Genomic DNA, 21,220 nt, shown 5'->3' with positions numbered 1-21,220 from the left:
GGCCCAGCCGCTCCGCGGCATATGGGATCCTCCCAGACCGGGGCACGAACCCGTATCCCCTGCATCGGCAGGCGGACTCTTAACCACTGCGCCACCAGGGAGGCCCCTGTTTGTAGATTTTTTGATGATGGCCATTCTGACTGGTGTGAGGTGATACCTCATTGCAGTTTTGATTTGCATTTCTCTAATGATTAGTGATGTTGAGCATCCTTTCATGTTAGCACTTATTTTCAATCTCTGTCAATCTGATGGGAAGACTTTCTGTAATTTAGTTTGATAAAGTTGCATTTTTGCCGATACACTCATATTAATAACTTTACTATTTCAAGGACTTATAATTCTTTGTCTTCTCCATGATGCTTAACAGAGCCTTGCTGAGATACAGAAGAAATGTCTTTTTTTATTGGCTTGGCAGCATTTCTTTTAAAATACATTATATCTTGAACACATAGAAAGGTGAAGAAAGGTAACATCAAAAAGGATCCAGGGCTTCCCTGGTGGCGCAGTGGTTGAGAGTCCGCCTGCTGATGCAGGGAACATGGGTTCGTGCCCCGGTCCGGGAGGATCCCACATGCCGTGGAGCGGCTGGGCCCGTGAGCCATGGCCACTGAGCCTGCCTGTCCAGAGCCTGTGCTCCTCAACGGGAGAGGCCACAACAGTGAGAGGCCCGCGTACCGCAAAAAAAAAAAAAAGGATCCAAATTATTTTACTTAATAAAAAGTAAGATTGTATTCAATTCTTAATGTAATCATAGAGCATTATTACTATAAGCCAGCAATATCATATTTTATTTATTGAAATCATATTGAATTTATTGCTTAATGTGCCATTTTTACTACAATACTTTTCAAAATGCTTAGTCTATAAGGTTAAGAAAAACATTCACTAGATAACTACTTTGAAATAATTTCCTCAACTCTGCCTTCATTCAAGAGGCCTAAAAACAGACTGGCCCACTTCCAACTTTCTTTCATGTTATCTTTACTATGAAGTCATTCTATAGATAGGTTAATAAGCATTCTGGCATACAGAAAAATAGTTTCTGTAAAACTATATTGCATAGTTTGGCTGGGGTTGTTCCTCCTTCAGAACTGCATTACGTAATTTTAAAGTGTTTACTTAAGCTCCTTTGGGCTGCCTCCATGGTAGCTATGAAGTCACTGAGAATTAGGAACAGTTTGGGGGCCTGATAACAAAGTCTATTAGTTTAATGTGAACACTGTCAATTTTTTTTATCACTGCCATATAAGGAACTTTAAAAACAAGGATATTAATTCATTTTATTTTTGTAAAAAGTTTGCTACTTCAAAAATCATTAAGAAATACACACACAGACACAAAAAGGGTTCATAAATGTACATTTGCTCATTACCTAAATGTACTTATTTTAAAACCCGTACTCTATAGCATGAATTCACAGTGTGATTTTGACTTATAAATAATTATGCAAAATTACCAAAATGTATAGAGCACAGCCTTTAAGAGAGTATGAATTATTAAAACGGCCTAAGCACTATTTCTATCTGTAAGTCATAAAGGAAGTTTTCTATGAGAACATCAAAGATATATAAATTATAATAATATCAGCTTTGGGAGAATTTAAAAAGATACTAGGTTATAAGATTATTTTATCTTGATTACACAGAGAAAGGTAGTATCTTCAGTTCCTTAGAGAGAGAACTCTTGAGCTCCTTTACCAACTAAATAAGAATGTGTCATGCAATGTGCATTGTACAAGGGGGATAAGAGTCATTCCGATTTTGTATATTAATCAAGTATTATATCACCTCAAGGAAACATGCAAATTCTTATAAAATACCTAAAATCTCAACCATCACTTTAAAATTACTGAGTTTTATGAATCAACAAGCCCAAGTCAAGTCAAGATCCTGACATCTGGGACTTCCCTGGTGGCACAGCGGCTAACAATCCGCCTGCCAATGCAGGGGACACAGGTTCGAGCCCTGGTCCGGCAAGATCCCACGTGCTGCAGAGCAACTAAGCCTGTGCGCCACAACTACTGAGCCTGTGCTCTAGAGCCCACGAGCCACAACTACTGAGCCCACGTGCCACAACTACTGAGCCCACATGCTGCAACTACTGAAGCCCACGCTCCTAGAGCCCATGCTACACAATGAGAAGCCACCACAATGAGAAGCCCGCGTGCCACAACGAAGAGTAGCCCCCACTCACCACAACTAGAGAAAGCCCGCGCGCAGCAACAAAGACCCAACGCAGCCAAAAAAAAAAAATCCCGACATCTAAAAACATGCAACCCTTTAAATGTCATTTTGTTTTAATTATGTAACATGAGTTTATTATAAAATTACTTATAGGAATAATCTCGATAGCATTTTGTTTTTTAACTTTGAGAAGTCGTTGATGGCCTTGCCAATGATCTAGTGAGGTCCAAAGTCAGGGACAATTCAAGGAGGGAATGGAAAAACTTTTAGGACCTGATTATCTCCTTGAAGGTGCAGCCACTGTGGGTGTCCTACCTAGCTTGGGAGAGAGAGAAGTGTCTGTGTACAGGAGGCCTGACCTGGAGAGGAGGGAATGGTCATGGGGGAGAAAAATGGGGGACAATTATGAGACTGCCCATTCAGATTGGCTCTCGATTTGCTTTGCTGTAATGATGAAATGTTTGGGTTTTTATATTCCATTCTAATATCAAAAAGAGGATATTTATTTGGTTTCTTATGTTTAAACATTTTTCATATACAATATATTATTTATACATCTATTTATCTGAAGTTAATATGTGTGATTTTAAACACGTTGCAAATTCTCTTCCCATTAAAAGGTAGAGTCTGATTCTCCTGTCTGGAATTGGTATGGCATTAGTGATTTGCCTCTAGCGAACAGAATGTGGATAGGATGCTCCAGACTTCTACACTTAGGTCATAAGTGATACAGTTTCACCTGGCTCTCAGTCTTGGGACCCTTGGAGCCCAGAGCCCTGTTGTGAGGAAGCCCATGCCACAAGGAGAGGCCATGTGCAGGTGTTCTGGCTGAAAGCCCTAGCTAAGGTGCCAGCCATACATGAGTATGGATTGCTAGGCGTGGAATTTAACATGCCTTCGGATGATGCAAGCCTTCAGCCTATGAGCTGCCCCAGCTGACTCCCAGTGGACCGGAAACAAGCTGTCTGCAGAGCCCTACCCATACTGCATATTCATGAGCAAGTAGTGTTTTAAACAACTAAGTTTTGGGGGTGGTTTGTTTCGTATTTGAGTCCCTGCTTCCATTAAATCTCTAGCTCAGGTTAACTGTAACAACTAGGAACACTTTCCCTCCACTTTTCCTTGTTTCCCTAGCCAGACTGAGATCTTAGCACCTCCAGGTACTAATTGTGGATGATTAAGAGTGGTTTTGAAGTGCTGTTAGGAACAAAACCCACCATTATGGGGACCCATTCTAGCCAAAGTCCTTTTCCTTGAAGGCTTAGTGGTTGAGCAGGGGAAAAAGAAAGCTTGATGCTCTCCATCTCTCCTTTTCTTCTTCACTAGGTATCCCTAGTTTTAAAAAAGAGGGGAAAGCAAGATTTAATCTTCTCCTGCCCTCATCTCCCTTCTGAATTCCAGTCTTTGGAAAGGTGCTTTCTTTTTCACTGAAAAGGTACACAGCCTTTTCAGTCTTATAAAGGGACCAAACCAGCCACAGCTTTTTATTCCTTATGAAGGAAGCAAAACAGAGTTCCTCCTCCTGAACCCGAGGCCTACATCTCCTCCCTTCCCAGACCAGAATGGGGATGGATCCCTTGCTCTGGCCCCACCAGCCAGTCACTTTCCCATCCCACCAACTCTTTCAAATTACCTTTCTTGAACCCCTCTTCTCTCTATCCCCACTGCCACTAGGTACACAGCAGTGGTTCTAGTTGATTCTTACTTAGATCACAGGATATTTTATTTTCCATCTTCCAGTCTCCAGGACCCCAACTGGTGTAATCTTTTCAAGGACCTGTAATCTTTTCATACCTGACCATGCATTTCCACTAAAAAAAAAAAAAAATCCTTTCATGGTTCTCCCTTTCCTGCAGGTTTCAATCCTGAGGCCCAATAGTCATTTACTCACAAAGCAGCCTGAACCCTTGAAATTGTATGCAAAATTCTAGTAGAGGTCTATAGGTTCCTTTTTTTTCCCCCTGGAGAGAGACCAGATTGCTTTCCCTAGGTTCTCAAAAGGGTATGTGTTCCCCCAATAGATAAAGACTTGTAGGTCTCAGGCTAAAGTCCAAACTCCCCAGCATGGACTACAAAGTTCTGTGTGACCTGGCCATTCTTCCAGCCTCCTTTCTTTCCCTTCTCTTTACCCCTTTCACATCCCACTCATTCTTACTTGGCTGTAGTTGTTCACTACAGGCCTTTGTACATGCTGCTTTGCTTGCTCAGCTTGGGAAATCCTTTCCTCTCTTCTTAGCTGGTCTAACTTTTGCCCATCCAGGAAACTGCCTTCTTTAAGAAGCACCTCAGGCCATGCTACCTACAGAAATCTGTGCAGGCTAGGCAAACTGGGTGTGAACTCTTGCCTCCCTGAATCCAGCCTAGCAATTGCTCTTTCTTTTAGCATCTACCTCCTGGATTTCCAAACTGGGGTGGGGGGTGGGAGAAAAGAAGATAAAACATAAAGTAAAACCTGTAAAACAAGCAGTGACTAATAATTGTGCAGCACTTATACAGAAGAAGAACCCCAGACTGTAGTATACATTTCTGTAGTGCTTTCTTGGGAGGGTGAGATTGGGTAGTAAATGTGCAGTTTATAGTTCCCTCAGAGTGTTGATGATAAATACAACACACACCTTCCTGTTAGAGAATATCCTATACGAATTTTCAACATCATCCAGCCATCCAGTATTTAACAAATACTGAAATTAATAAACAACATAGTTCTGATATTCTGCCATCTACTAGGACTGCTGGGTCATTAATCTGAATTATTTCTCCTTGGTTCACGCAACACCCCCCAAAAAAGACGGTCTAACATCATGATGTGTCCTTAAAATTCTCCATCTACCCAGGAAGATGTTCCAACTTTTTGAGATAAACCGTGTACTAAGTCTGCTTGTGAGACCTGCTTTGTCTTACAGCACAGGCTTTAAGTCAACCCTTTACTCTTTCAAAAAGTTAAGTCTTTTAATTGTTGCCTCGAAACAGAGCTCTTTGCCCTTCTTGGGCGGACGGATCTGAACGAAGTGTATTTCCCTGCTACTAACGCATAAACTTATAAATAGCGCTTACCGCGCTGAGTCACCAAAACCCGGAGTTTCCCCAAATAGCTTATAACGACTGCTGGAATCGAGTCCTCCAGAGCGGTGACAGGCTCCTATCACACACCCGCGAGGCTGGACCCTAGGCGGGTCCCCAACCACCCAGCTCCCGGAGAACGCGGGCAAAGCCACCTATTCCCAGCCAGGAGTTGAGTGTTGGACCTTTTGAGCGCGGATGGCGCTCTCGGGACGCGGCCGGACTTGGCCTTGACCGCTCAGGGACCGTCTCCGCCCCCTCCGGAGCTGGGAGCCGCAGGGGGCCGGCACAGGCCTCCGCCCTGCGCCGCCTGCTCACACAATGGGGCGCGTCGGGAGAGGACGGCCTCGGCACCCGCTCTGGTCCCAGGCCCAGGACTATGGGCAGCTGGGGAAGCAGCCAGGAGCTAGGGCGATAACGAAAACCCCCGTCTCCCCTCTGCCCACTCCCACACTTCGAAATGGCTGCAGCCGCTGGTTTGGGGGCTGGGGGAGCAGGGCTGGGGGAGGGAGCGGAAGTGCCACCCCCTGCAGTCAGGGGATAGTGACGTCACCCCTACTGTCGGCCTGTAGCGGGGGCGTCTGCCCGTCACGTGACCCCAGCCCCCCCACTCGCAGCCGAATCCCGCGCGCGCGCGCGCGCTCCCTCCCCCAACCCCTTCTCCCCAACTTTCGCCCTCCCCGCTCCAGCAAGGCTGTCAACAGCGCCAGCTCCGCCCCCTCCCCCGCGCCCAGTGTAACCGCCACGGCGGCGCGGCGGGCGCTCGCGCTCAGGTCAGGGCTCCTGGAGGAGGGCATGCCTTATGTCCTCACCTAGCCCCCAGTTGACGGCGCGCTGTGTGCGTGGGCACCGGAGCCAGGGTGTGCGGTGGCGTGCGGCGACAGCGCTTCTCCGTTCAGCCCTCCCACAGCAACCGCAGGACGAGGTGGAGACGCCAGGTCCGAGCTCAGAGGGGGCGAGTTGTGCTCAGCAGCCTCCAGGTCCTGGCACGTCTCCGCTGGGGGTCGGCCCCCAGGCGGGAGCGGCAGCAGGGAGCCCGCCGTCGACCCCCTGCCCGGCGGCGCGCGCCTCCGCGGCGCTCCCGCCTCCACTCTCCCTGCCGCCTGGGCGGCGCACGCTACTCCTGGCTTCCTCGCGGGCCGCGGCGCGGCCACGGGCTGTACGACGAGGGGCAGGCGCGGACCATCTCCTTGAGCCCCCTCGGTCACCCCGCCGTGCACTGCTGGGGTTCCAGATTGGGTGGCTGTCACTGCTGCGCCTCGTTCCATTTTTTCCCCCCTCAATTCTAAGTAGACGCTTGGGGGAGGGAAAAGAAAACCCAGTGTAGAAAGGGGCGGTGCGGACTGACCTGTCAACGGCGGAGGAGGAAGCCCCCCGGTCGGGGCGAGCTCTCGAGCCCGCGCAGGGACCGGAGCCCTGGGTTCGCGCGGAGCGGCGCGGCGCGGCGCGGCGGGCAGCAGCTGTGCCTCAGCCAGGTGTCCTCTCTCGGCGGGGCCCGCGCTGCCGCGCCCGCCCCCTCCCCTGGCGCCGCGCTCCCCGCCCCATCGCCAGGGACCAGGGAACCCCCCAGCTCGATTTTTTGTGCAGTTTCAGCAAAGCTCCGAGGAAGTTGGTCCTTTTGTTCCACTATTTATAGATTGCGTCAACATTGCGAAAAGGAGAAGGCGGAGCGGTGGCCCCTCCCCCTCCCCTCCCTCCGCCGGCTCCTGGGAGAGAAAAGCCCCAGCACACGACCTAAGTACACAGCGCGCCAGCCGCCCGCCCGCCTCCGGCCTCCTGCTCGCCGCTTCCCCCTCCTCCCTGCCCGGGCCAGAGCGCTGCCAACCCCGTCACGTGCCCGCCCGGGAAAACCAGCTCCCCGGGGCTCCGCGCCGCCCGCCAGGCTCCGTGGCGGCGGCAGCGGCTGCCTCGCTCAGCTGTGCGCCCAGCTCGTGGGCTCCGGCCGTGGCCCAGGCGTCGCGCACAGCGTGGGCACCCGCACCCTAGTCACTCGGGGGGAGAGCCGGGGTCCGCGACTCTTGGGTGTGCTCACAAGCCTTCCGTGCTTCCGCCCTCCTCCCCCACCCCGCCCAGTCTCGGGAGCGCCACCGCCCCGGCGCGGAGTGTGCGCGCGTTCGGGCCTCGCTGGGAGACAGGGGCCTGACTTGTGCTTCGCGCGGCCGCTTCCCCAGAAGCTGGGATGCCAGGCCCCCCAGGCCCCCGCACGACTGGTTGTGGGCGGGGGACTGAGGGACGCCGGGGTGGCTGGCGGCAGCTCGAAGGCTGGCCGGCGGAGCGCGGGAAGTACGGTGCGGCAGTGCCGAGACGCGCGGAGACGTTTTCCCTCCTCCGCAGGTGCAGCGGGGCGTTGCGCGAGCTCACTTAACTGCTTCCCGGACATCTGCGGACCAAGGAGTTTGCAGGCCTGAGCTACAGTGGGGGTAATATAGTTTTTGAGGAGTTACTGGAAGTTAGATCTGTGACAACAACATTCGAACTTTTCTTTAAAACCTGATGACGAAATGATAGGCCCCGCCATACGCCCCGAAATGAAACTGAGCTCACTTGCCGGCCTAAAGCCTCTGTTCCTGAGCTCGATGTAAACAAGGAGGGCGGTAAATACGAGAGGAAGGACTTATTTTAACAAAACCAAGTGCAAGTAGCTGGTTTGAGTGTAATTTACCTTCGCAGCTTCCGGTCATTTCCCTAAGTGATTTATTTAGATCGCAGTTTAACTTTACAGTGTCGGAATAAAATAATTTAGCCCTTCAGATCATGGGTGGAGGAAAGCCCGGGCTGAGCTGGGACGAGTGCAGGAAACGCGTCGGACCTTTCCGGGCAGCTGGACAGTGTGGTAAACAGTCTGGAAGACTAATGTTATTTTCTAAAGAGTTTGGAGAGACTTTTCCGTTGCACCCCTCCTCGTTCGGGCTCAAGTGCAGGCCGGGGGTGGGGGCGGGACTCTGCATGGGCCCTTACGCGGAGCCGTGCTTCCTGGCCCTGCACTGGGAGCGTGCAGTCCTAGGGGAGCTTTCGCACGGGCCACACGGGGCAGCAGCAAGCTTGCCTCTATTTGAGAAACCTTTCCAGGTTTGGCTTTTTTTTTTTTAATAAAGGGGGAGACCTTAGGCCATGGGTTCATCGATGTAGGATACGTGTGCTTCGCTCGCCATAAAGAGGGAGGCGAGATGAAGAAAAGCGAGCCTGTGCAGTGGTTGCTGGGTTTCCAAAGCGCAGAGCTGAGTGGACCAGCAGCAAATGGAACTGGGCGTTAGTCCCCTCACACCTGATGGTGCTCAGGGCCTGGTGTGGGAGCCGGATCCCGGCTGTCGAGCCTTCTCTCTCGGTTTCCTTCCAGTTTAGTGAAAGGCCCCGGCCTTCTCTCTTCCCGCCTTTCTACCCTGCCTATTCTTCTGTATTCGAAAGGCACAGTCCTAAGAAGGCGAATTCGTTTCCGCGCCAATTTTGTTGCATCAATATCTACAAATCACGTTTCTTTGCGCGAAGAAAACAAGCCAGGGCCTCCTGGCTTTTCTCGCCCCTGCAAGGGAGAGGGGTACCCAGGCCTCAGCCTGAACCTTCCCCTCCCCCCGGCCCGCTTCGGACCGAACAGCGGTGTACCCATCACTTTGTCAGGACACGCGCTTTTCACCCCTACTTTGTTCTTCTGCAGTCTTCCCAGCTGCGGAGAGAAAGGAGCGAAAGCAAAACGAAAGCACCCGGGGCGCATTAGTCGCGGCGGCTTCCCTGAGCGCGGCGGTGGGAGGCCAAGGTCTGGGGTCGGGAGGCAAGGGTGGGCGCGGGGGCTGCGTGGAAACCGGGTGGCGGGTGGTCCCCGCAGGGCCCCCGGGAGCTGCCGGGAGCTCCATCGCTCCTCCTCCCTTGGGAAAAGCCACCGCGTGTGAGAATATACCGGCCCGAAGGAAAAGTTTCGTCTGGGTTTTGAGTTGAAATTCGAGACTGATTGGGACCGTGCGGAGGGGTCGCAGAGGCAAAGGAGGGTGGCGCGGGCACGAGCGTTGGCCCCCGGCGGATGATCCCGGGGAGAGGTCCGGGCGAGCGGGAGCGCAGCGAGGGCGCGCAGAGGCCGCCGGGGAGTGGAGGCCCACGGAATTGTTGCTCCACTGAGGTTGGATAAGCAGCCCGCTTCCCCGCAAAAACCAGAGTTCTACGCGGTATAAGGACTTCAGGGAACTTTGGTGACAACCTCCGCGCCCGCCCTCCTCCCTCCCGGTAGTCACTGCGGGGACAAAGGCGGCCTGCGCAGACTTGGACGAGGCGCGGCCCGTGTGGGCGGCCTTAGCGGCCGCAGACTTTTTCAGTTAAGAGAAGGATGAGTATCTTTATGAGGTGAAGGTAACCTCCACAACCACCCCTCAGGGGTGACAGCCACAGTCTGATCAGCTAAAAGGCGTCCTCGTTCCCCCACCTGCCCCCGCAATGAACAAACACTGGGAGATTGGCCTGCAAGATGCTCGCCCTGTCACTCCAGTACATTTGTGTAGCCAAATGCCCGAAAAGCCCCACCTTGCCCACATAAACAGCTAACTTTATTCCATTGCATGGTACCTTTCTTGTAGCAATAGCTGTGGGTTTTGGCAAGTGTTAAAAAATCATTTGATCCTAAATGAGTCGAATGTGGAAACAGTTTTCTGTGCGAGTAGTTTGGGTTTGTGCTTTCTCTCACTGGCACCTAATGCACGGCGCAGCGCATAGCTGTTACACCTCTACCTGTGCAGGGGTGCTTTCGCACCGCGCCCTTTCACTCTGTAAATAAGTAGACTTGGAATTATGTACATGTGTACATTGTTTAGATTTTGCATCTCTGGTTATTCATTTTACCGAAAGGACTCAAAAACGGCTATAATTTTAAAAGATGCAAAATTGAATTCTTTTAAGCGAATCTCGAGAAGGCAGTCTTGGTTTCCTGCTAATGTTATGCCGGTAACAGGCAGCAGTCAATCCCAGACTAATTTTGTTCATTTTTATTCCTTCCCTCCTCACCACAACTGCAAATACCAGAAAGTTCTGTGAAAAACATGGCCCACTCCACCCAAATTTCTTTATACAATGATGAGAGGAGACCTGCAGGTGAAATAGAAACGTAGGCTATTACTTTTGGAAAGACTCTTCTATTTCTTTAAAAAAAAACTCAGCAAAAGCTATTTTTGACTCAACAGACTGATTAAAATGCCTGCTTTCACCATGCTCGCCCTTTGGTTTCATATGTGGCCACTGTTCTCACTTTCTTACAAGTTTTTCCTCTTGTAACTTATTTTCGTGAAACAGTGATTCCATCAGGTTATCTTGCTAAACTGGGTGTCTATAATTATGAAGTTGGTCTTTTCTCCTCCGCCCCACTTAAAAAGTACACACACGGCCTTGAAAGCCCGCAGTTGTCTTTACTTCGCACCCCCCCTCCCCCCTTTCTTTTTATTTTAAATCTTCGCATTCGCAAATGATGCTTTGCCTGGGCTAGGTTCAGACTACAGCATCTAAAACGTTACCCGTCCGGGTAGTCCCTTAAGGCATCGAAAGCCCAACCTTGCTCAGGCCACTGCAACCCGCACCAGAAACCTTGATCTGGAGTCCAGTTTGGAAACACATCTGTGCTTTTCGCAGTAAAATGGTAACTTGCCCAAGCGATGCATCTGGCTTTAGATTTTATGCGGAATATGATCTGGAAAAGGGAACGCCTGTTTCAGGCGCGGCAACATGCCCCGCGCGGATCCCCGGGGGCTCCCTCCTGCTTAAGAGCGCGCGGGGCCTCGACCCGCAGGGCCTCAGCCAACCTCTGGGCGCCCTGGTTTGGGTTAACCCCACACTAGTTCTCTCCCTTGCCGGCCTCGCCTGGGGTCGCTCTCCGCGGCAGACGAAGCTTGTAGACGAGAGGAGAAAGTTGGAGACTGAAGATCAGATGTCCTTAAAGGGGCTGGGGAAAGGGAGAAGCTCTTCGCAGCTAGTGCCAAGAAAGTCGGACACCCCGCGCTCGCCCCGAGGCGAAGAAAACTGTCCTGAGGGAGCACAAGTGTTCCCGAGACTTTGCCAAAGATTCGGGAGTCCGGAGGTAGCCTGTCCCCCACCCGCGCCCACCACGGGGTTGTTTCCTCTGGGCCGCCTTAGGTGAGGACCCGGGCGGGGTGGCGTGGGGGTGAGGTGAGGTGAGGATGGCGGCCCTTCTCTGTTTCCCGCCCTCTTCGCAGCGGAAACGTCCAAGGGGTTAAAATGGCGCGGCAGAACAGGCTCGAGAAGCGGTGCCAGTGTTCGGCCCCGACGGGCGGGAGAAGTGGGGTGGGGGTGTGGGATCCCGGAAAGGGCTGGGAAAGCGGGGACCAAGGGGAGCTGTGAGGCAAGAGTTTCTGCCCTTGGGGGTTGGGTCCAAGGCAGTTGCCGGCGGTAATGGGGACGGCAGCGGCAGCAGGAAGGGAGCCAAGCGATGCTTAGTGCACGTCTTGGCCCACCCTGGGCAAGGTTATGTCAGGAGAGCGCTCTGGCACCGAGCTCTGGCCCGCGGAGAAGATACTCCCCCCTCGGGCTCTCTCCGCGAGCGGGGCCGGGCGGGCGCGGAGGGGCGGGCGGTGCGCCGCGCGAGCCCAGGGCGCTGAGGTCGGCAAGTCGCGTTTGGAGCGGGCGGCGGCCCTTCTCCGGTCTACGTGGAAAAAAATCATCTAAAAGAGCACCCCCTCGGCAAGCAGCCCTTTAGCGCCGGTAAAGAAGATAGAAAGGGACTCAGGGAACGAGGGAAGCTCAGTTTAGAACTTCCAGAGTTTCCAGGTTTGTCCAGCGAGTGGGACTCTTGATAGCTCTCGGAGAGCTGAGCCCATTTTTCCCTTCCAGAACAGAACTAGAGGAGCATTCCTCCAAAGGAAGGCTGAAGTTCAGGCCCCACGTGGAAACCGAGCAGCCCCCGCCGCCTGACCTCGGGCTCGCTTCTCCCAGGGCGGCGGGGAGCGTCCTTTCTGAACAGCCCCGGGCGGGAAGCGCGCGATTCGGAGCGCGCTCCGCTCTGGGCCCCGCTGCGGGCTCGGACGTTAAGGCAGGAAACGCCTCGTCCCGTTTTCAGTCTCCCAGTCAAAACATTTGGCTGAATCTCGAAATAACTTTTTTGATAGTCCGGAAAAGAAGCACGACAAATGGACTCACCATCAGCCTTGCGTCAGCGAACCATTTCCCCTGGACTACAGTGAGATTGGTTTTTTCATTAATTGCAGGAACTGAATTTTTGATGATTTACCTGGCTGCTCAGGCTTCTGGGTGTATTCTCCTCCCCTCCTTTCCCACTTCATCTGACTGTCAACTCCCTTCTCATTTTTTTTTTTAAAGCTCCGCATACGCAATTGCATCGTATTCTTTGTAACATATATAGCCTCTAGTCTAACTCAGCCTCTGTCAGTGGTCAGCACAAGCCACAGTGTTTGCATAGCCCTTACAAAACGGGTCATGTTTTCGGTTCCTTAGATCCACAGAGACGAAAAACTTTTGCTTTGCATTTCCCTCCCCCCCCCCCCGCCACCGCCATCGCTTTCAGTGACAGTGCTCTCCTCCCAGTTACAAGTTCCTTCTCCTCCCGAGAAGTTAGGGATTTTTACAGGGACCTAAAGAGTTAGGAGAAATTCACCGTGTGCTGACTCACCTTCACTTCCCCACCCCGAACCCCCCGCCCCAGACAGGATTAACACTAAAAGATGTAATCAGTTAAACCAACAGACTTTAATATCATTAAACATGGATCTCTCCACTAACCTTAGCAGTTACGTCACTTCGAAGAAGGAAGTAATAAAAACAAAATTCTTGCAAATAAAATAAAATTATGGAAGCTGTCCCTTTGAGGTCCGGATGCAGAAGAAAGTGTTTGGTCTTTTTAAAAAGAGCTCTTATTGATAAACAATTATTAATATTAAATAAAATTTATAAAGCCAGCCCTATCAGGGTGTCTGCACATAGTAGGTACTCAATGAGTATTTAGTCTCCCTTTCTTCTTCCCATCCTTGGAATTTTGGCAGGAGATTCAGACTTCCCAGTGGCTAAGAAAATTATGCTCAAACTTCGCTTCTGGTTCATGTAATCTCCACTCACTCAGACAAAAACAAAAACAACCAAACAAATAAAACGCACACACAAACCCCCCAAAAAACCCCTCACAAAATTTACCCAGAGAACTTTGATAGCTTATTAAAACTTAATGGAAATAGCTAGACAAAATAAAAAGTATGGTGATTACATACATATAAATCCGAAACACATTAAATTATTCCGAACTTTTCAGTGGCTGTAATAGGTAACCATTACCATTTGATTTCGTTTACCAATTTCTACAGTAAAAACGAAAACTGTGGGCTCCCGCTCACTTCTCGAGTTTCTGCTAGAGCAGCCTTCACCCACGCACTGATCTATCTCGACCTCATATTTTTCATAGCGCAAATTTTATCAGACGCTATTCAGCTATCCATTTTTAAGACTTGTGCGTGCGCGCTCTCTCTCTTTTTAATTTAAAAAAATAAAATGAGAAGATAGAGAAGGAGGTTGTAGCACTCAGGGGTGGAGGAAACCCACCTGCCCGCTCCCCTCTCCCAGGTCTCGGACTCGCTGGAGGAGAGAGTCGCCGGGAGCGGCTTTGCTGATCTCGCCAGGTCACCTGGTCCAAGCATATTTTCTTTGCGGCCCATTCGCAGGAGTAAACGGTCACGTCGTAGTGAGTTTCTTGGCAGCTTTGCATTGCTCTTCAAAGAGCAGAGAATTATCGCACGTTCGTCTCCGCTTACAAGGCTCCTGCCTCAAACTGTCAAGTATTAAAAAAGCGTTCCGAGCAGCCCTTTTGCCCTTTCTCCTTCTAAATGACGAGGCCGGTCACGGCGGGTGACTTTGGCGTCTGCCGCAGGTCTCAGCCCCTTGGAGCCGGGCTGCCCCGTCGGCTGAGCGGGAGAACAGGGGCACCTAATTAGTCCGTGGCTCCCGCCAAGGTGAGCGCGTGGGCGCAATGCGCGCTTCGCGAGAGCTGCACCCAAGTTCAACCCAACGCGCCTGAGGAAAACTTGGGGCACCAAAGTTCCCTCTTTAGACAAGCGCCCGGAGGGGATCTTTGGAGAGACCTAGGGGCGCGGTCGTGGCTTCCGGACCAGGACTTTACTGTTTTGAGATCTATTTATCTCGTTCTAGAAAAATACCCCATACATGAATCCATACGAATACCTCCCCGCTCTCCCCTCCAGTGGTCTGCAAGCCCCGGATGCGAGCGTGAATCCTGAGTCCCGCACCGGGTTCCCGCTCGCGCAGAGCCCAAGGCCGGCCGCTGAGGTCACAGTAAGTTCAGAGCCACGGATCCGGGTCAGATTTGAAAAAAAAAAAAAAAAAGAAGTATATTCCAAGTCCGGCCCGGAGCTGCTGTCTGGGGCTCAGCCCGGCTCCCCCTCAGAATCCTTCCCAGAGTGCAGAAGTTGGTGATTACTTCGTGCAAACTGGACGTCGCGCCTGAGGGGCCGGCGGAGCCACCGGCTTGCCTTCGGGGGGTTCCTGGCATCAGTGGGACCAGGACGTGTCATTATTGTTGCAAACGGAGACGTGAATGGAACCCCCATCCTCCACCACCCCCGCGGCCCGGAATAACTCCAGGGCTCTCTGGTTTGGATGTCTAGGGGTCGGAAGGGCCACGGCTCCCAGGACCCCTGGGGTCCCGATCGGGCCTCGCACCGAGGAGCGCGGGGCAGCGGGGACGGCTTCGCGCGCTGAGCCGGGGCCACCGAGCAGCGGCGGCCCAGGGCAGCCCACGCGGGTTCCGGCGCCGCAGCGAAGTCAGAGGCGCTTCCAAGCTCGGCCTGGAGTGAGGGGCACGCAGGGGGAACCGCTTCTCGAGCTTCGTGGCGCAGGCAAGTCTGGCGGGGAGGGGAAGGCGGGGAGGAACTCTCTGTTCCTGAGGGTCTGGTCGGTCATAGCAAGCGCTTGGGGTGCGGGTCGCAGGATTCTGAGAGCTCGAAGCGGCCGCGCTGGGCCTGGCCTGAGCGACCCGGCGGCGCTCCCATCCCAGGCGGCGCGGCGGTCTCCGCCTTCTGCGTGCGGGCCGCAGTCGGGCCACAGGTCGTCCAGTTGGGGCCGGCCTAGTCCTTAGGGAGGCCTCTGCAGATGGCCGGACGGCAGGGAACCCCCAGGCCCCGGCCTAGACGCGGAGAATTCACAAGGGTATTTCCAGGCCCCAGCGGCCTCTGGGCAGGGGTTAGCTCAGAGTCAGGTTTCTGCTTCCACCAAAAAAGAATTACACAAGTTTTCCAGATCTGCAGTGATCTCAAGGCCGACTGCTTTCTTAGGAGCCTATAGGTATTTTTGCCTGTAGAAGTGAATTTGAACCATTCCTCTTTCCCTCTTGTGAGCTGGTCACGGGCCTGGTAAGGATTCATCCCAGGCACATTCAGGTCTGTGCCTCCTTCTTGGGACGTGGTGTGTCCCACACACTGCTGGGCCTGCGGGGTGGGTGGGGGGAGGAGGTCCTGCGCTGTGATGGGGAGGTGAGCTTCCCTGCAGGACTAGTCTGATGGGGGTGAGAGGCCTACCTGGAGGATGGCAGGGGAGGCACGGAAAGGAGGAGGAGACAGGCCCTGAGCTGTGTGTGGAGGGCTGGAGGTGGTGAGGGTAGCCCTCTCCCTAAGAAAAAGAGGCCTGTGGAGTTTTGCTGCCTGGACTAAGAAGACAGGGGGGATACGCCCAGTCTAAAGGTGGATGGCACAAGACTCCCAGCTCCCAGAGACCAAACTAGGATGGCAAATCTATATTTTCCTGGCTGTTCCTTGTATTTTAATCCTTTCCCATTTGTTTTCTGTTTACTCTTTAGTCAAGTGTTTCTGAAAATCTTGCCCAAAGGAGGTCATTCAGTTAACATATTTATTGAGAGCCCACTGCATGCCAGGAATAGGAATGGGATAATTAATAGGACATTTCCTGACTTCACAGGGCTCACAATCCAATTTTCTCTATAGAGAAAAAAACAGGCAATTAAAATATCCTGTGAAAAGGGACACATGGGCTTATATATGGTGAAGTGAGCATGGCTGTTTAGGGCTACTTACAAGAAATTAAACATTTCTGGAACATAGAGGGGAGAGGACCGGGTGGGGGTGTAGAGAGACAGCCTTGGGTGATTAACCTGGACCCAAAAGAGGGGTTTAAAGTGTGAGCAGTGCATCATGGGGCCTTCATGGTGGTGGCAGGAAATGATGCTAAGGGGGGCATGGTGCTGCACTAGATCAGATGCCCTCTAGATTTCCCTTCTGGTGTTAAGATTTGGAGATTCACTTTTATTTTATTAAAGGACCTGGTATTCTGTGCCAGCATCTGCTGAAGCATGTATAGATTTAAAAAAAATCTATGCTTATTCTACCTACATGGTTAATATTTCACACCTTGAAAAGAAAAAAAAAACCTAAAAACGAATTTAAAAAATTTTGAAAAAAAATTTTGGCTGTGCTGTGAGGCTTGTGGGATCTTAGTTCCCTGACCAGGGATCAAACCCGGGCCCTCGAGTCCTAACCACTGGACCACCAGGGAATTCCCCTTAAAAATTAATTTTAAGAGAACTCATCTAGCAGAAAATTTTGTGAAGATACTGCAGTTAGAAAATTGACATTTGAGATGAAACCTAAAATAGTGAAGAAGACACTGTCCTGACCTCATGGAGTTTACAATCCAGTGGAAGATACAGAGAGAGAAATAAATACAAGTTGTTCAACATCCCTGGAATATAAAGGGCACCAGACAGGGCAGGCTTTAAACTCTCAGAAAGTCAGATCATGGGGGTGGGGCATTTAGCTCAAGGTAGCTCAAAGAAGTCCAAAGGGGAAATCTGGAGAACATTCATAGGAAAGAGAAAGCTTTCATGGGTTGACACAGCCCTTATCCTCTCTGGAAATGCCGGCGCCTTCATGACATTTGTGAGTCTCAGGACTGCTATAAGCTAATGACTCTTCTCTAGAGGGACAAAGGAAAAGTCTTGCAAATAACTAGACTTTAAAAAAATGTTAGTTTGATGTCTTAATGATTAATTATGAAAATACCTAGATGTTGTACTTTTAATTGGAACCACTGAATCCGTTTGTAGCATTTTGGTAGGGGCAGAAGGGACAATAAATTGAGTCCCTGCTGTGTTTCATAGGCACTTCACGTACATTGCCTTTCCTAACCCTCATAGCAACTCCATGAAGTAGGTGTTTATATTTCTATTATATTTCCATTTTATAGATGAGGAAACTGAGGCCTAGTGAGTTTATTATGCAAGGTCACTTGGTGAGTAAAAGTGGCAGAGCTATCTGACTCCAAGTCTGTGTTCTGTTCACTCTTCTCATGAGGGCTTTTTGCAACCCAGAGAGTGATGATCCTTGAAAAGAAAATCATATTAAGAGTGTTCACATTTGAGGACTTTCAATCCCTGTGGAAAAAATAGGGTTGAGTAAACTTATAGTATCCCTATAAGTTATTTTAGGGTTGCCAATATAAAAATTAAGGAGATCACAATAAGTAGGAATGTTTTATACAGACTGAATTCACACATGTGATTAATTTGTTTTACCATCCTTGCTTGCTAGAAAAATTTCAGAATAAAGAGATGCTGATGTATTAGTTTTGTTTTATTATACAGAGAAACATATGTATAGTCTTATATTTAAATGGAAACTCCCTCTTTATTTCACAGTTTGTAGTCTCTAAGTCACTCTCCCTGGGTTGTGACTGAATATAGCTTGTCATTAGTATGTAGACCATCTGGGGTTTGTGATTGGGGGAGGGATTATGGTAATATTATAATTTTATAGATTGATAACATTTGATAGGTAAAAGGAAAAGACGTTTGTATTTTTTTTAATCCCAGGATTACATTAATCAATCAACTCAATAAATATTTGTTGAGCACATACTACTGCCAGGCAAAGACAAACCGAGTCCTTGCTGTGGAGAGTGTGTCAGGAAGGAAGGAATACAATGTGTGCTCAGCTCCTGCTATGTGCCAAACACTCTCCTAGACACATTTAATGCTTCAGACAAACCTGCTGTCTGTCCCTGTGTATAGAGTACATGCACAAAAAAAGGGAGGCTCAGAAAATTTAAATAACTTGTTCAAGATCACACAGCTTGTAAATGGCAGGGCTCCAATTCAAACGCAGCAATAAAGAGTATGCTTTTTCACTACAACACACTGCAGTTTTGCCTGTGCAAATACTAAAAACTGTGAGTACTTGCTAGTCATTTTATCCTTCCTTGGCCTGTGTCCTCAGCTAAAACAGCTGGATAACTATTCTTATCCTGTTTACCTCATGGAACACTCTTAAAATTCAAACTGTAAGAAATTTTTTAAAAAAAAACTGTTCCTAATTGTTTAGCTGAATTGAATCTCACAGGAGAAAAAAACATATGAACTCTAATAACAGGTTTATTAATAGTAGTCTATTGATGGAAAAAAATACTTTAGTCCAGTAGGATCATAATTTGATGAATGATTGCTGTTCTTTGTTTTATTAATTAATTTAATGCCAAACATTTATTGGACATAGTAGAATTGCAATGAGCCAGTGGATACAGAGACTATGGCAAGTTACTTTTCCAAAAGGGGCTTCAAATCTAGTGGGTGAAACAGAATATATAAACAGGTAAATAATGAAAATGTGCTATAACAGATGCCCAAGGTTTCTTGAGATCTAACAACATTCTGAGCCTCCCTAACCAAGGCTAGAATCTTTGTCTCCAAAAGTGTTTATCAAGCTAGAAGACACCTGGGCAGCTCGTTAAAAACATAGAATCCCACTTCACTCTCATAGAATCAGATTTTCTAGAGGTGGGGCCTGACTCTCCATTTTAAACAAATTCTCCAATAGTTCTTATTCTAGTTCTAGGTCAGAATTCGGGGAAAAGAGCTAGAGCACTTGATTATAGTCAAGTGGCCTAAAGAAAAACAGTCCCCTGGTCCCCAACTGGGATGTGGTTATACTCTACCAGCAAAGGTTAAGAATTCAAACCCACTTAAGGAATTTGGTGTGCTAAAGGGTGGGAAAGGTTGATGGGAAATTTTCAAAGCAGATGATGATAACATACAATTATAACACATCATATTGGGGGTGGGGAGCATTTGGGCTAATAGTCTTACCCATGAGTTAATTTAAAATTGTGAGTGGTTGCCACTCAACTCCAGAGCATCTAGTTGATTAAATAAGAGTAGAGCAGAGAGTTCCAAATGTTCTTTTATTTTTTTAAGCCAAAGAATCTTTTATTCCAGTGAAACTTTAATGGAAGGCTGACACCTAAAGAAGAACTGCCGTGGCTGAAGAAAAGGATGGGTGAGGAAGAGGTGGGTGCCCTGAAAACCACAAGTGCAGCTGTGAATTCAGCAGCCTGTGAGGGATTTGAGCCAAGGACCAGGCTTGTGTTCCAAGCCTGGCACCATGTGGGCACATAAGAAGTGCATAGTGTTTGATGACTTCTATGGACTGAATGTGTCCCACCCCCGCCAGATTCCTATGTTGAAACCTAATCCCCAATGTGATGGTATTTTGAAGATGGGGTCTTTAGGAGATGATAGCTTATGAGGGTAGAACCCTCATGAATGAGATTACTGCCCTTGTAAAAGAGACCCCAGAGAGCTCCCTTGCTCCTTCCACCAGGTGAGGCTACAGTGAAAGGACTTCTGTCTATAAACCAGGAAGCAGACCCACACCGGACACTGACTCTGCTGGCACCAAGATCTTGGACTTCCCAGCCACCAAAACAGTAAGAAATAAATTCTCTTATCTCTAAGTTACCCCATCTATGGTATTCTGTTATATTAGCCCAAATGGACTAAAGTGACTGAATGAATAAATGAATAAAATGCCATCATTTCTGCTTCAAAATGTAATTGAAGAATGCAAAGCTTGCTAACATTTTTTATCCGTAAAGACTAAAGTAAATAATCCATTTAGTGGCTTATTTTCATCACCAAATTCTTTTGGCCACTTATGGTCTTACTTGCCTTCTTTGAACATGAATTTATGAAGCATTTGGTCTTTACAGTCTAATTTCCTCCAGGACTGTTTCCACTTGACTTAATCAGGAAAAGAACCCAGGTGAAGTCAGGAAAACTGGCGAAATTCAGGCTGTTTTTTTGGGGGGGGGGGTGGAGGTGTAGGATAGGACAAAAAGGAAGAAAGGAAACCATTTCTCTGTAAGAATGACATGTGATTAATTTTAAAAATAAAATTTATTTTTTACCTGATGATGAAAATAATATATTTTCACTGTAGAAAGTATGGAAAATACAGTAAAGCACAAAGAACGAAATAAAATTTACTTTTCCTATCATTACCCAGAGATAATGCTGTTATTGGTGTCTATCATTCCAGTCATATCTTTATACAGTAGTCTTTTTTTTCAAATTAGGATCACATCCTAATGTGTTTTAAACTTGCTTTTATCATTAAATGATATACATGAATATTTCCTATGTCATTAAGTATTGTTCTATAACATCATTTTAAAATTTCTACATCATAATCGAAGAATATACCACATTTTGTCAAACTAATTTCTTATTGTTGAACATTTGGGTTATTTTCCATTTTTTCACTAGTATGAAGTGTGTGACATTGAGTATCCTTTAATCTTTGTGTGTGTGTGTCTGTGTCTCAGTATTTATGGTATGTTTATTTTTTAAGGCTTTTGACCCTCCAGAATGGTTGGACTCCTGCTGAAAATGGATGCAAGTTCTTGGTCCTCACACTGCAATGACAATCTGGCTATTTATGATCTGTACTGGTTATTTGACAGGGAGCACACCACTTTCCTAGATTTGGGAAGGAAGGGAGGGTATTAAAACCCTGGGTGTAGTATAGGTATTTCCCAGATATTTGCAGTTAAAAAGCTATCTCAATATTTTGTTTTTTCTTAAAAAGCACCATAGTCTGAAGAAGGAAGGCTGATTAGCTGGCTCCATGGCCGCTGCCTGATGCCTGCAGGGTGTTCTGAGTGTTTTCTTCTTCAGAGCCTCATGGTTG

The 21,220-nt window shown here is 49.0% G+C and overlaps 1 long non-coding RNA gene across 1 annotated transcript in view; it reads right to left on the bottom strand.

The window, feature by feature from the left end:
* Positions 1-6,830, bottom strand: part of LOC132477473 (uncharacterized) — a 70,401-nt gene extending 63,571 nt beyond the window's left edge. Inside the window, exon 1 of the long non-coding RNA XR_009530272.1 lies at positions 6,592-6,830. This is a non-coding gene — a long non-coding RNA (uncharacterized LOC132477473). The remainder of the gene's footprint in view (positions 1-6,591) is intronic.
* Between the last annotated feature and the right edge of the window lie 14,390 nt (positions 6,831-21,220).

Source organism: Mesoplodon densirostris, chromosome 17, assembly GCF_025265405.1.
Source record: "Mesoplodon densirostris isolate mMesDen1 chromosome 17, mMesDen1 primary haplotype, whole genome shotgun sequence".
NCBI classification, from domain to species: domain Eukaryota; kingdom Metazoa; phylum Chordata; class Mammalia; order Artiodactyla; family Ziphiidae; genus Mesoplodon; species Mesoplodon densirostris.
This window is presented reverse-complemented; position numbering and strand designations above follow the sequence as displayed.